The sequence below is a fragment of the Suricata suricatta genome, chromosome 6 (genome assembly GCF_006229205.1).
Source record: "Suricata suricatta isolate VVHF042 chromosome 6, meerkat_22Aug2017_6uvM2_HiC, whole genome shotgun sequence".
NCBI classification, from domain to species: Eukaryota; Metazoa; Chordata; class Mammalia; order Carnivora; family Herpestidae; genus Suricata; species Suricata suricatta.
In genome coordinates, this window is record NC_043705.1 from 7,079,174 (window position 1) to 7,095,281 (window position 16,108).

Below are 16,108 nucleotides of genomic sequence, written 5' to 3' on the forward strand. Positions count from 1 at the left end.
ATTTGCTTCTCAGAAGATGCCACAGCAAGTAGAAGACTACCATAGGCTCTAAACTCCTTCTTCCTCCCTGGAGTAACTTTTTGGTATGTCCAGTTATGATCTAGAACAGAAGAAAGATGTGATTATGGCAGAGGGCCCATTTCTGGGTGGTATAGTAGAAAATATTGTGTGTGGGTGTGGGTGTGTGTGTGTGTGTTGGCAGGGGGTGTTTACTGTCTGTAGACCTCTGCGCCCTTTGACTGACAATTGTCGAGATAGAAACAGCAACCTTAAAGCCTGGTGACTTTGTCTGGACTCTGAGTAAGGTTACCTGAGCAGGTAGTACCTCATCACTACCAAAGAGTTATAGCTGAGGGTCAGAGAACTACAGTCTTTGGAAGAAGAGGGGCTATTTCCCTGCATGATTTACCCAGTCTGAGGGGCTGGAGGGGAGAAGCAGCAGGGAAGGGTAAGGTGTAGAAGTCAGGAAGTCTAGAAACAGCAAAGGATAAAGCAATCAAAAGAATCACTAATTATTTGTGTTATAGAAATAGTCTGTGTTTCTGCTTTACTTCTTTTCTTTTCTTTTTCTTTTTTCTTAAGTTTATTTATTTTGACAGAAAGTGTATGAGAAAGGAGGAGTTGAGAGAGAGAAAGAGAGAGTCCCAAGCAGGCTCCATGCTGTCAACTGTTGGCCTGATGCAGGATCGAACCCACAAACCGGGAGACCATGACCTGAGCTTGAAATCCAGAGTTAGATACTCATCCGACTGAGCCACCCAGGCACCCTTAACTTTTATTTTAGATAGAAAGTGAGTGCAACCAGGGGAGGGGAAGCAGAGGGAGAGAGAGTGAGAATCTTAAGCAGGCCCCATGGGCTCAATTCCATAACCCTGGGATCACAAGATGAGCCGAAATCAAGTTGGATGCTCGAGTGACTCAGTTACCCAGGTGCCCCTGTGTTTCAGCTTCTGGGTGTTTATGACAGGTAGAATCATTCCTTCCCCTTAGGGCACTGGGTATATGGACAAGACAGTATTCTCAAATGCACTCAAAGTTTGGCAGGATTGTACGAACCTGAGGTATTACTATGATGTAGCAATCTTTGCTTTGCTGATAACCCTGGTGTATTCTTGTGAACACAGTCAAGAAATGAGACACAACTTTCAAAAAATCCTGAAGTTTTGTTTGGAAAAGTAAGAGATGCTCTTCAATGTCACATTCATAATTCTACGAAAGTTCTTTTGCCCCTGAAAGTACCCCATAGACTTTGTAAGATGAGGATAGAATTATAGAACTGAACATGCAGCTTTGATTTATCCATTCACATTATTTTTTTTCTTGGTGGGAGGGAGAGACATTTTTGTTTAAAAAGGATTTGGGAAATAAACCCCCCAATCTAATTAAAGGCATTTTTCTGGTGATGTTAGACAACATTTCTTTGATATCTTTGCCATTGGTGGAAGAAATGTTTGGAATTCTTTTCAGCAATCTGCCAACAGCACTGAATTAGCTAATTCTACCTGCATAGTGAACATACAGTAGCCCCTTTTCATCCTCGTAGGCTTGATTCATCTTGTGAGCCTCTGAGTGGTCACTTTTAGGTATGGCTCTGACATGATCAAGGCCACCATGAAAGGCAAAAAACAAAAAAAGATATATTGCAGTCATTCAGCAGAACAAATGATCATAGCTCTACCTAGCTTCACTACTATTCCCCCTAACGAAACAAGGGCGGTGAGAATTGATCTGTTTACAGAGAGACAACTTTAGACTATAATGACCCATTCCTGGCTCCCCACATACCCTAGACTCATTAAATCCATTTCGGTCTTCTTTTCTCCTTTGTTGAAAAAGCTCTCAATAGCATTATTGGCTGAAACAACTCAAATTAGTAACTTGGTTTTTGTGATTCTTTTATTTGGTTGGTATCCGCATAATTCATTTAGCTGAGTTAAATTAAAGAAAATTGCACGAGAGTTAACCTTACCAAACAAATAAATGTGAAACAAACTTTTTGATTGCATGTTGAGTGCTTTTTAAAAATAGCATCTCTTGTCTTGAAGCCCCCTTTAGACTGAATAAAATCCATCATTCTGAATGGCAGTAGTTACAGCAACCAAATTTTATGTGGATCGACTCTTTCAGGCAAATGCCCTTTTGTGGCCCAGGTTTGTCCTTTTCTATAGACTCCAGTAATCAGCAGACTTCAGACATAGGTTTTAGGGTGAGAAAATCCATGCTCCTGAGATGTGAAATATCTTGATGTTTTACTCAAAAGAGAACTCTTGGTGCTTCTTAACTCTTCTCTTAGTCATTCATGATTCATAGCTAAGAAGTGGACCCCTAGGAATAGTATGAAGGTGAACTTCTGACTTTCTGCTGCTTCCAGCTTTGTGAGAGCCCCGGGGGCAAGAATGCATCTGTGACATCAACAAAATAAAATACGTTTGTGATCAAAGGATACCATGAAGAAAGTGAAAGGGAACTGCACAGAAAGGGGGAAAAGCTTTGCAAATCATACCTCTGATAACAGAATGGTAGAATATATAAAGAATTACAACTCAGTGATATAGAGATAACTCAATGGGAAAAAATGGACAAAGGATCTGAGTAGACATTCCTCCAAAGAGGTGTACAAATGTCCAATGAACACATTTTGTGTTCAACATCATTAGCCATCAAGGAAATGCAAATAAAAATCAAGTGAGATATTACTTAACACTCCTAAGGACAGCCTTAGTCAAAAAGATAGTAAATGAATTAAAAAATATTAAAAAGATAGTAAGTGGTAGTGAGTAAGTAGAGAAGTCAGAATCCTGATATATTGCTGGTAGATATGTAAATGATGTAATTGCTTTGGAAAACAGTCTGGCTGATTTTCAAATGGTGAAACAGATTTAAAAAGATTCCATTGGGTAGAGTATTCAGACAGCACGGAGGTGTAGTGCAGACCCTAACAGGAGCGACGTCGGACGCATTCGGTCTTCAGAAAGTTATGTCAAGGCAAGATGCAAACGCCAACACATCCTCGTGGGTCATTGCATCCAGACGAAGCTCGGCGGTGTCCCAGGCTCCAGAAAGGAGGCCGCCAGAGGATCCAAATCGAAGAGGTCAGGGGATGCCTAAGAGCGGCGGAGGTAGCGGCTGTAGGTATTCTGGGCATCCGCAGGCTGTGGTGCCAGGTGCCCGGGAACCGCCGCTCTGCTTCGGGTTAAAGAACGAGCGGATCGGCGCTGTGATCGGTCGAGGTGAGTCAAAAATAAAGGAGATACAAAGTACAACAAACACAAAAATACAGATAATAAAAGATTATACAGAGTCACAGGTCAGAATATTTGGCACCAGGGAAATGAAGGCCAAGGCCAAAACAGCAATAGATAATGTTGCTAAAGAACAAGAAAGTTATAATTCAAAACAGAAAATTGATTTACCTGCAATTAAGAAAAATTTTTACGTAGAGTCAGAAACAACAAGTTCAATGACACAAGAGCAAGTAGATATATGGAGGAAAAAAATTATAATATAATATGTGATGACTTGAAAAATGATGAGAAGCGTCAGACACAAAACCCTACATGTACATTTGAAGATGCCTTTAAATATTACCCTGAGGCCATGGAAAACATTAGAAAGGCAGGTTTCAGGAAGCCGACACCTATCCAGTCACAGACCTGGCCAATAGTGCTACAGGGATTCGATCTTATAGGAGTATCCCAAACTGGAACAGAGAAGACCTTGTCCTACTTAATGCCCGGATTCATCCATTTGGATTCCCAACCTATAATTAGAGAACAAAGGATCAGACCCGGGATGTTAGTCCTCACACTCACACGAGAATTAGTGATTCAAGGACAAGCGGAATGTTTAAAGTATTCATATAAAGGCCTTAAAAGTATTTGTATCTATGGTGGAGGAGATAGAAATGATCAAATACAAACATTGAAAAAAGGAGTAGATATCATTATAGCAACGACTGGACGACTGAATGATCTACAAATGAATAACTTTGTCGACCTCAGAGGCATAAGTTATGTGGTGTTAGATGAAGCCGACAAGATGTTAGATTTGGGATTTGGGATGTTCGATTTAGCCCCAGATAATGAAGATTTTATTAGACGTGTGCCCAGACAGGCAGATGATTATGACCAGTGCAACGTGGCCATGTGCTGTTCGCCGACTTGCAGAGTCCTATTTGAAGGAGCCCATGATTGTATACGTTGGCACTTTGGACCTGGTGGCTGTAAGTACTGTGAAACAGAAGAGGAGAAGCGATCTTATATCCAAGATTTTATAGAAAACATGTCTCAGAAAGAGAAAGTCATCGTGTTTGTTAGCAGAAAAGCTGTCGCTGATCACTTAACAAGCGACGTGGCTCTGTAAAATATATCAGTGGAGTCTCTTCACGGAAACAGAGAGCAAAAAGACCAAGAGAGAGCATTAGGAAACTTTAAAACAGGTAAAGTAAGAATACTGATCGCCACAGATCTGGGATCTCGAGGTCTTGATATCCATGACATCACACACGTTTATAATTATGATTTCCCCCGGAACATTGAAGTACATAGAGTAGGCCGTACGGGAAGAGCAGGAAAAACTGGAACATCTATTACTCTGATAACCAGAAAGGACTGGAGGATTGCTGGCGAGTTATTTAATATTTTGGAAAGAACCCGGCAGAGTGTCCCAGAGGAACTTGAAGCAATGGCTGAGAGATATAAGGCACATAAACTGAGAAGAGAAATGGAAAAATTGGGGAAACCCCAGGGAAAATGGTACAGATGTTATTACTAATACTGAAGTGGTACCAACCTACTTACATAAAGGTCTCAAGACCTTGGAAAACTAGGATGTGGAAATATTGCAAGCATGCTGGCTGCATGAAGCAATGACTAATTCTAAAATAATAGTGTTTAAAAAGTTAGAATTCAGTGTTTTATACTTTTAATAAAATTAGAAATTTAAACTTGTTTAATTTTCTTCATACTTATTATTAAGGAATATAGTGTTAATTTCCCACTTATTTTATTTAAAAATAAAAGTACATTTTATCTCCTGAAATGTTCCTCTGTTAAGGCCAGTCTTAAAAGAGTTTAAAACCTGTTAAAATGTCTTGGCAGTGAAGAAGATACTATTGACAAAATAAATGTTTTTCTATGATAAAAGAAAAAAAAAGATTCCATTGGAAAATTTTTTTCAAAATTAAAAAAAATATTTATTTATTTTTAAGAGACAGAGTGTGAGTGGAGAAGGGGCAGGATGGGGACTGGGGGAGACACAGAATCAGAAGTAGGCTCCAGGCTCTGAGCTGTCAGCACAGAGCCTGATGCAGGGCTTGATCCCACCAACCATGAGATCATAATCTGAGCTGAAATCAGATGCTTAGCTGACCAAGCCACCCAAGCACCCCCATTGGAAATCCTGAAGGGAGAAAAATAGAGGTGGTATACGAAGTCTCCAATGTTCAAACTTCTGGTTTTTTTTTTTTAGTTTATTTATTTATTTTGAGAGAGAGAGAGGGCAGGAGGAGGAGAGAGAGGAGAGAGAATCCCAAGCAGGCTCTGCACTGCCAGCATGGAACCCAATGTGGGGACTGAATCCATAAACTGCAAGATCATTACCTGAGCCGAAATCCAGAGAAGGCGAGACACTCCACCGACTGAGTTACCCAGGCACCCCTCCAGTGTTCTAACTTCTGAGCAAGCATGGTCCTATCTCAGAACTAGGTGAGGGCGCACAAAAAATTTGTCTTTGAGTACTTTCTGGTTTTTTTGTAACCAAACCAAAAATTTTGTAGGAATTATGGTAGTTAAATAATCCTGGTAATGGCCAAAGCAGGTAGTACACAGACTGGGAACTGAGAAGAAAAGAAAAACAAACAGAGAGGAAAAGACCCATGTCTCAAGTGCAAGAAGCCTTTGAATCTGATGTTTTTGTTCTGCTTCATTCCAAGGCCTCCTGGTGAGTTTCTGTAGGCCTGTGTGTCTGTCCTTCGGAGATAAAGAATCAAAGCTCTGCCCATGGCTACTCTCCTTAAAACGACACCTCATGGAAGATTTTTGAGTCACCTGTAGTGTTTGGGACAAAAACTGTTAAAAGGAAAATATAACAGTGAGTCTACGGGCCAAAGCAACATTGGAAATCGTCCAGGCGTCCTACGGAGCATGCACAAAGAGACGTTGAAAGCAAGGCCTCCTTGTGAAAGAAAACCCCTAAGGGAATGCGTTTTAAAATTCTTTAAAAAGTCTTTGTTTGGCACATGAAAGTGAATGACCAAAGGGTAGACTGAAGAAGTTAGACGCAGTTGAAGTCCAAGCTTGAGGGCACTTCCTTGTTTTCTGTTCTTCCTTCTTGTCTTCCTCATTGGATCAGCTCTCCTGTGTCCATTCATTACTTGAGTGATTGATGCGTGAGAAAAAAGAACCTTATAAGAAAGTGGCGTAAAGTCCCTATCAGTGAATTGGATTTAAATAGCCCAGTTGGCTGGCAAAGAAAAAACCCAGTAACACAATCAATCAGAAACCTGCTCCACTTTAGGAGCACAGTTTATGCTACGTCTTAAGCAAAGGATTCAGGATTATTGGAATTTTTGCCCTCCTACCCTTTCTCTGTGTTTGGTACAAGTGTGTGTTTGAAGAGCCTAATTAAAAACTATAAAAAGTACTGGGGGAGGCTGAAACAGAAGTCCTTCAGTGCCAAAGCTCAAAGCTTCTTGCCGTATGCTTTCCTAATATGGCTTATCTGTGCTGGGTGCTTGTTGGCATATTGTTGTATTAATTGGAGTTGGCTTTTCTGCATGCTAATCAGTGGATACAGGCAGATATTGATGTTAATTAGTGTTCTGGTAAAAACACATAACAAAAACAAAAACCCTTCTCACAGGAGACACTCTTTGGAATGTGCATTTGTAGTTAAATTGGCCCACTTGGGCTGACCTCTTAGGACATTAACAGACAATTTAGATTAGCGTTATACCCTTTGTTCTATAGATGTTTCTACAAAGGAATTTACACCACAACTGTAGAAAAGCCAAGGGGCCTGTAAATATTTTCTATGCATGTCAAAATAGTTCACAGGTTGGGCCTTTAGTCTTTGGGAACAAACATACAGAAGTGATTTCACTGTATCTCATTTCAGCAAGGCACAGAGAAACAGATAGATCCGCACACTCCGAGATCACATCATTGTACCCACCTTAGGTATCTGGTCTACCTAGCACCTGCTGATGAGGGTTGTTTCTCAAGTGGGATCTAGAGAACTTGGACTTCAGACATTGGCACTTTGCTCTTAGACAAGTCCCTTAATCACTTTTGAACTCTGGTGTCCCTTTTAGAAGTAAGAAGAGTGGACCAGAGGACCTCTTGCATCCTTCCTAGCTCTCAGATTTCCTTATTCTGTGATTTATATGCTGCCACCTCAGGACTACCATTCTTAGAACAGGTTAGGTCTAATCACATAAATTAAAATGCAGACTGGATAGAGCATATGGGACAGGGACATTATCTCCCTTTGTTTTCTTTAATAAAAAAGGAAAATATGCTTGCATGTGCACAGATATATAAGTGCCATATACACAACACAGTAACAGTCTTTTTTTTTTTTTATTAGTGATTGAACCAAACTTTGCAGGGACATTTTAATTGCATTAGCCCAATTATTTGTGCCTCTGTTACAAATTTCACCAGAATGCAAAACCAGTTGCCCACCAAAGCCAACTACTATCAATCCCCTTCTCAATTTTCAAGCAATTATTATGCATCCAATATGTGTTCACAATAAACTGGAAACTCTAGGACAACTGAAGAAATTTAAACTTAGCTCAATTAATAACAAGCCAGTGCTTCATGCTTTGGTGTTAGTTGTATACATGATACGGATTTAAGGAGGAGGAAAAAATAGAAAGTGGTTCTTTTAAAAATGCTATTTATTTATTTAAAATTTTATTTATTAAAATTCAGGTTAGTGAACATATAGTGTAGTATTGGTTTCAGGAGCAGAACCCAGTGACTCATCACTCACATATAACACCCAGTGCTCATCCCAACAGGTACCCACTTCAGTGCCTGTCGCCCATTTGGCCCACTCCCCCACCCATCTCCCTTCCAGCAACCCTCAGTTTGTTCTCTGTATTGAAGTGTCTTGTATGGTTTTCCTCTCTCCCCGTTTTTATCTTATTATGTTTAGAGAGTGGTTCTATTTAGAGAAAATGTCATTAGTGTTTGTAACACATGAGTTGAACTTGGAACACTGAGTGTGGCATGGGCGTTCTGGGAGGAGGATGGGAGACATAAACGTAAGCAAACAGATGGGGATGGTACCAATCATGGACACAAACTGTGTTCCTATGGGACAGCACTGGAAGGTGTTTTGACTTGTGAGAGTGGCCAATGTGCAAGGTGTTTTGAAGAAATTACCAGGAAGTATGCAGAATGAATCCTCATGCCTGAGGTTCCTTCCTCTATAGAACATCCTATATGTTCTCAGATGGAATTAAAGTGGCCCCTGCATGCTTTTTTTCTATTTCTTTTACAAGTGTTTGGTTGCAACTAAGATGATGCTTGTTGAGGAAACTTAAAAGATCTGAGACCTACCTTGGCCCAGCCTACTTCCTTTTGAGGTCTTCAAAGGACATAGAGTGCACAGAGTGGTCCTTTAAAAACAGAAATCATATAACATTGTTCCTGTGCCTAAAAACACAAAGTATATAGCATCAGCTCCGCTCTGATATGTAAAAAACTTAGTTGTTGGGGTGCCTGGGTGGCTCAGTTGGTTGAGCATCCGACTTTGGCTCAGGTCATGATCTCACAGTTTGTTGGTTTGAGCCCTGCATCAGGCTCTGTGCTGGCAGCTCAGAGCCTGGAGCCTGCTTCTGATTCTGTGTGTCCCTCTCTCTCTGCCCCTCCCCTGCTCATGATCTGTCGCTCTCTGTCTCTCAACAGTAAATAAATGTTAAGAAATTAAAAAAAAAAACTTAGTTGTGACCTTCATCCTGACCACAAGAAGAAGCTAGACACACTGAAAACCAATGTGTGTGTGTGTGTGTGTGTGTTTTTTTTTTTTTTTGGACCTGTTAGAGAACTGAGGTCTCTGGGAAAACCACCAGGATAATATCTGGAGAGAAAGGTACACCCAGAGACTCATGGCCAATATCTATTTCACTCAAGCAGAAGCCGCTGGAGCCATAGACTAGAAGGAACACTCAAGTGGTAATTTTGATGAATTGTTAAATGTTGAATGTGGACTGTTCGAGATTAAGAAACATCCAGGGGACCACACTTGAGAGGCTTTACCACCAGGAGCCACATTGGGTTCTTATGGTAAAGATATGAAAAATAACTATGGCTCTTGTCTGGAGCCTTCTCTGTAACCAAAGGACACTTTCCAATCCAACTTTCTGGGGGAAAGGCTTACTATGTCCCAACTGAAGTCACAGCATTCCTCCTAATCCAGCTCCCTCCAGCCTACTTATCTTATGTAAGGGTGGGGTGGCGGCAGTGGTGGACATAGTCGACAGGGCCAGGGAGAAAAGGAAGCTGTCTCTGTGAAGAAGCATTGTGAAGATCACAGCCCAAAGACAGACCAACCAGACTAGTGAGGTTTAACTGGAAGATTACAGAACACTGCTTCTCTCCATACTTTATCACTACATCAGTATGGACTCAGTATAACAGTTAGTAATAGTTGAAAGAGCTTCAACATACACATTCTTTATGAGGAGGAGAACACTCAGTGAAGCAAAGATCAGGGAGGGCAAGGGAGATATAAACAAGGATCCTGGAAGAATTTGGAACTCTGGCACCTGTAACTACATCAGTCAGATTAGCATAAATACTCACACTGAAGGGCCATATACCTCAGTTCCTAGTACCTGATACATGTGAGACTTTCAACACAACATTACAATGCATGACAAGAGGTAAGAAAAAAAGTCTAAAGAGACAAAGCTATGCTCAGAACCAGATTCAGATATGACACACAGTATTGAAATTGTCAAATGGAGAATTTAAAACCGCTCTTATTTTAAGAACAGACATATTTAGAAAATATCAAAAAATACTAGAAATCAGAACAGAAATGAAAAATGCCTTTGATGAGTCCATTGGTAGACTCAACATGGCTAAGGAAGGAATCAGTGAGCTTGAAGGTAGGAAAACAGAAACTTCTCAAACTGATGTGCAAAAAGAAGAGTGAAAAAAATCACAATAGGACATCCAGGAACTGTGGGACAATTTCAAAGGTGTGTGTGTGTGTGTGTGTGTGTGTGTGTGTATAAATGTATAACTTGAATAACAGAAGGAGAAATAAGAAAGGAATATTTGAAGCAATAATTATTGTGAGCTTCCTAAATTAATGACATATCAAATCACAGATCCAGGAAGCTTAGGGACCACTAAGCAGAATAAATAGCAAAGAAACAAAAACAAAACCAAAGAACAAAAAAAACCTTCCTATGTCATAACATAGGATATTATATAAATTACAGAAAACCCAAAACAAAGAGAAAATTTTTAACCACATTTAAAAAAAACAAACAAGAGTACATGTATCATGATGAGCAGTGAGTAATGCGTAGAATTGTTGAATCACTATATTGTACACCTGAAACTAAGATAGCACACTGTATGTTAACTATACTGGAAATAAAAAAGAAAACAAAATTAAAACCCAAAAATAAAAAAAATAAGCCTTTACCTAGAGGATCAAGGATAAGAAACCATGAAAACAGGAGGAGAACAAAGTGAAATATTTTAACTATTGAGAGAAAAATTCCCACCAACCCAGAATTCTATATCCAGCTAAATTATCCTTCAAACTTGAAAAAATAGATTTTCTCAGACATACAGAAACTGAGGGAGTTCATTGCCAGCAGACCTGCCCCACAAAAGAATGTTAAAAGATGTTCTTCAGGGGGGTGTCTGGGTAACCCAGTTGGTTAAATATCCAACCTGGATTTAAATACAGTTAAAAATAAATTAATTAATGAAAAAAAAAAAAGGACCTGACCTATGGTTTCCCCCAGTGCCCTACCAGCTGTGTGTTGGAGCCAGTTTGTACCAATTCTGGAGAGATAATCACTTAATACTTAGGAATTATGCTAGGTAGCTGTTCAGCTTGAAACTTGGCCGTGGTGGGAGTATTGAGAGCACAGTATTTATACTCTCCATCCTCCCGTGTTCCCTTCTCACTATGGGCTTGGAGAGCTGGTCTTTTACTGGCAATCCGTGCTTTTACTAGCATTTCATTAGGGGGGCAGGAAGGAAATGCAAACATACATTTTGATTTACCTGGTGAATTTAAAATACACACACACACACACACACACACACACACATGCATACATACACACATGCACAGATTTCCAATACCTGGGTTCCATTCCAGACCTACTGGCAAAAACACTGATATATTCATTGCCTATTACTGTGTAACAAATCACCATAAACTTAATGGCTTAAGACAAAAAAAAAAGTATTCATCTATACTTGTGAAGGTCAGAAGTCTAAAAATACGGTGTTGGTAGCAGCAGAGCTCTTTTCCTACTGGAGATACTAAGAGAGAATGTATTTATTTGCTTTTGAATGCTTTTTTTCCCCAGCCTTGACAGGCCACCTGTGCTCCTCGGCTCATGACCCTTCCGTGCTTCACTCCCTCCTCCTCCTTCTATTACCACACCTCTTACTACTGACTCTGAATGTCCCGCCTACCTCTTGACCCTGGTGGTTACACTGGGCCCACCTGTATGTCCAGGTAGTCTCATCTCAAGAACCTTAACATAATCATATTTGCAAAGCCCCTTTACCAAGTAAAGTAACATATTCATAGGTTTTGAGAATTAAAACATGATCATCTTGGGACAATTTTTCTGTCTACCACAGAGGTTCTCGACCTTGGCTGAACTCTAGAATCCCATGGGGAGCTTAAAAATTCTTATGCCCAGGCTACATCCCTAAACAATTAACTCATAAGTTCTGGGCTTGGACACAGAACAGTCTTATCTTAAAGACTCTGCAGATGATTCTAACGTGCATATAGTGAAGGTTAAAAAACACTGGGTTAGAGGTGTCAGGATGGGCTGCCAGAGCGTTGTAAAAAACACCCCCAGAGGTGAAATCTGAAGAGCATACTGATTTAGAGCCACTGCCTTTAAAACTGAGAGGATTTATTAATTTATATTCTGCTTGTGTGTTGGTTTAACAACCTAAGGAGACTGTGAGCAACTTAGGTTCAGGGCCATATTCTAGTCATCTTTGTCCCCACAAGACAACAATTATTTGTTTAATGCACAATTTTTTTTAAATCAGTCTTACTTATGCAGTTCTTTGCCTCAACACTGTCTTCGACAAGATGCATGCATCTCTCCCATGTCCCTGGACCCATACAAATTTATTAGGAGTGCCAAGACGGGGTAGAGAAGAACCGAGTCCTATCAGTGGGAAAGGACCGTTGCCCTGTTCTCATCTACCTTGCCTGGTGGCTCGCTCATTTTCTTCACACATTTCCCCCTCTACTGTGGACCACTCAGTGTCTGCCTTCTCGTGGTGTATCCTATGAGACATAGTCTGTTCATTCAGAGCAAGGATATTGCATGTCCCCCAGAAATATGAGTGATAGAAGTTTAAGAAGATAGCCCCCATCTGGAGGAGGTCATGCAAAGTAATCTGTGTCAGGATTTTTTAAATTAACCTGGGCAACCCCTTTCTTTTAAAGGTCTAGGAGCTACCCACACACAGATGCAAATTATCATGTTTAAAAGGGATATGATTCTACTTTGATTGGAAGACCCTGAGTCCATCAGCAAGTAGAGAAGGCTGGGTAATATTCCAGAGGGGTCTGTTCTTCCCCTTACCCTCACTGTTCTGGCCACACTGGCCAATTATTGCTCACTGAATGTTCCAGACAAGGTCAAAGTGCCTTCGGCCTGAGAGCCTTTGGTTGAGCTGGCTGTCTTTTCCTCTCAAATGCTCTTCCTCAAGTCTGCTTTGCTAACTCTCTTGCCAAGATCAAGCCTTCCCCCATGAGGTTACCTTCATTATACTCCTGTTCACCTTGCCCTGGTCTACTTTTCTTTTTCCTAAGGTACTAACCACAGTCTAGTAACATTTAAGCTGGATGTTCATTTTTAAAAATTGCTTTCTAGATTGTAAGCTCTGAAAAGGCAGGGATCTTAATCTGTTTCGTTCACCAACATACCTCCGGCCCTTGAACAGTTCCTGGCACCTAGTTGGCGCTCAGTAAATAGATGTTGGATGAATGAGTGAATACATGAGAGAAAAGGATTCCAACAGCAAACAGAGGAAAAATCGAAGCCCGGAGCATGGTATGGAGGAGTTACAAGGCAATGCCCAGGACCTGTAGGAAGAGAGAAAATTTACATCCAGGCCTGTGTGAGACGAGACATAGAGAAGTCAGCAATGAGGAAGGAGGTTGGGGTGTCAATGCGGTTTGGATTAAGGTTAAAAGGCAGGAATTATGGTCCAATGCAAGAGACTTATTACTCGTGAGGATTCCAAAAAAGGGCTAAAGATGGTATTTTAACTTGCGAATTGAAGGGGGAGGTGTATAGGAACTAATCGTTTATAAGCTAAAAGTTCAGGGCCTTGAAAAGAGGATTGAGAAGACAAAAGGGCATTTAAGGAGAGTGCCGACAAGTGGTGCTTGGAAAGAATTGTGCTTAATATATTTATACCTGAGCTGTCACCAAAAATGGTAATGGTGCGACTGAGTGCTTTAATTAAATCTGAGCTGTGCTGACCGTACCTGCAGAAGTGTAAGTATTGTGGTGCTTCAGTGGGCTGTGATCTGTGTGAAACTCCCTCACTCTGGCTGCTCAGCTGCCTGTGTTTGCTGAACTGCTCTGAATAATCTATGATTGTGGCTGGGTGATGATGTGGGAGGCGGGATAAGGGGAGTAGCTTTAGGGAATATTAGAAACAGCGGAGCAGGGACGCCTGGGTTGTTCAGTTGGTTAAGCGTCCAGGTCTTGATTTCAGCTCAGGTCCTGATCTCACGATTCATGGGATCAAGCCCTGTGTTGGGCTCTGTGCTTACAATATGGAGCCTGCTTGGGATTCTCTCTCTCCCCTTCTTTCTGCTGCTCCCTTGCTTGCTCTTCTCTCTCTCAAAATACATAAATCCACTTAAAAACCCCATGATTAAAAAAAAGAGGGGCACCTGGATGGCTCAGTTGGTTGAGTGTCTGACTGGCTCAGGTCATGATCTCACAGTCCATGGGTTCAAGCCCACGTCAGATTCTTTGTTGACAGCTCAGAGCCTGGAGCTTGCTTCTGATTCTGTGTCTCCCTCTCTCTCTGCCCCTCCCTTGCTTGTGCTCTGTCTCTCCCTACTCCTCAAAAATAAATAACATTTTAAAAGAAAGGACACATGGAAGCAGGTCAAAGTCAAGGGTACGTAGGAGCACAGGTAGGCATACACATGCACGTTTGCAAACATGCATTGCACATTGCTATAATGGCCAGTCAGCACCAGTAGCAACCATATTTTATACTGTGCCTGTTTGCCTCATGGTACTAAGCAGAGTGGTAAGAAAACACTTGAAATTGATAACATTGATGTTCAGGATGGCTGGTGGTACATGGAGCATTTTCTGCCAAGGGTTCAAGGAAGGTGGGATTTGAAAGGTTGATACTATAGTTCCCAGCCTGCCTTGTACTGGAAATAAGCAGGCAAACCGACCCCAGGACTATGAGGTAATAAATGGCACCCGGTGGACCACTTAGACGTTGGTGCTGTATGTCTTCCCAAGGGGAGGAATTTCTTTAAAATCTGCCCACCACAATTGGATCCTACGTAAACATGAGCAACTGTTGTCTTTTTTTCTTTGCTAGCCCACCATGAGCTAGTGTGGGCTCATCAGATACTTGTGGGGAGCCAAACAATTCCACCCTGTCCCAGGACTAGTGCTTTGGAAGGAGTAGAGGATCAGAGGGCTGGAGGGTTAAGGTGAAATAGCACTGGCATATAGGTACAGCTTTCTTTTTTGTTTATTCCTCGGATGAGTCTTTCTCAAATGGCTCTTACAAATAAGCAAACGGCCACTAACACTCCTGTGCAAAGTCTTTTGAAGTGATAACACCCCTTTCTCCTTGATTCCTGCGTCTCACTAAGGAACTTTTATCCCTGGCCTCATCCTAATCTTGTTTGGCTTTGATTGCTGACATCATGGATATGTTGTTATTTTCTGTAAGCTCTACAAGTAGGTCTTAAATAAGCTAATTAACATTGAGGTTAATTAATAGGGAGGAAATTGGCTTCATGATGAAAAGGACAGATAAGTATACATGTCATTACATACTGAAGACTGAAAACTGAAGGAGGAAAATATGGAATGCCGGGTTTTAGGATTGATAAGGCTAGGGTCCATTTATGTACTTATTGAGAAGTGGAATACTTACCCTGACGTAAAGAACATTCTGGAAACAGCTAAAATCCTCTTTGTTAGTGAGATGCTCTGGGATGCTTTTCTCTTCTAAGTTATTTACTCTTTAGTGCTTTGGGGAGATAGGATTCTAAAGCAGGAAGACGGAACACCATGCTCTCCCTGGCCCCAGGACATACACAAAGGGATAAAAAGAGACCAACCTAGATGGTATCAGTGGATTAAACAGCAAGCACATTAGCCCTGTGGGTATGCACTGCACTAAAAAACAGCAGAAAAAATATTGGCTTTGTTGGAACAAATTGTTATAATGTCAGTCATGGCTCAGTTGCCTAATGAAAATCACTATATTTTTTTAACTCCCTAAATAAAAATTATGACAGAAAAATGACTCCAGAGTCTGGATGTCATACTGATAATTCTAAACAGTGAACACAGACGTAGAGTGCACAGCATGCGTAGAATACAGACTGGTTTGTAATTTCATTTTTGCCCCAACAGGGAACCAAAAGGACACATGCTCTCCCATCCTTATCTTGCCAGGCTTCTGTTGTGAACCCTTAATATAAACAATGAACAGTTCTCCTACTTTTATTAAGTTCTCCAGGAGCTTCCAATATTGAGTACATTAAGCAGTCTGTCCAAGAAAAAAAAAATTATGATGGAGGAAATTGAAGAGCAAAAACCAAAAGATACCCCCAGATCTAAGGTATTAAGACAGATTTATAGTAT

At 40.9% G+C, this 16,108-nt stretch overlaps 1 pseudogene; it reads left to right on the top strand.

The window, feature by feature from the left end:
• Positions 1-2,977: 2,977 nt before the first annotated feature.
• On the top strand, positions 2,978-4,860 carry LOC115293828 (annotated as a pseudogene).
• Positions 4,861-16,108: the final 11,248 nt, after the last annotated feature.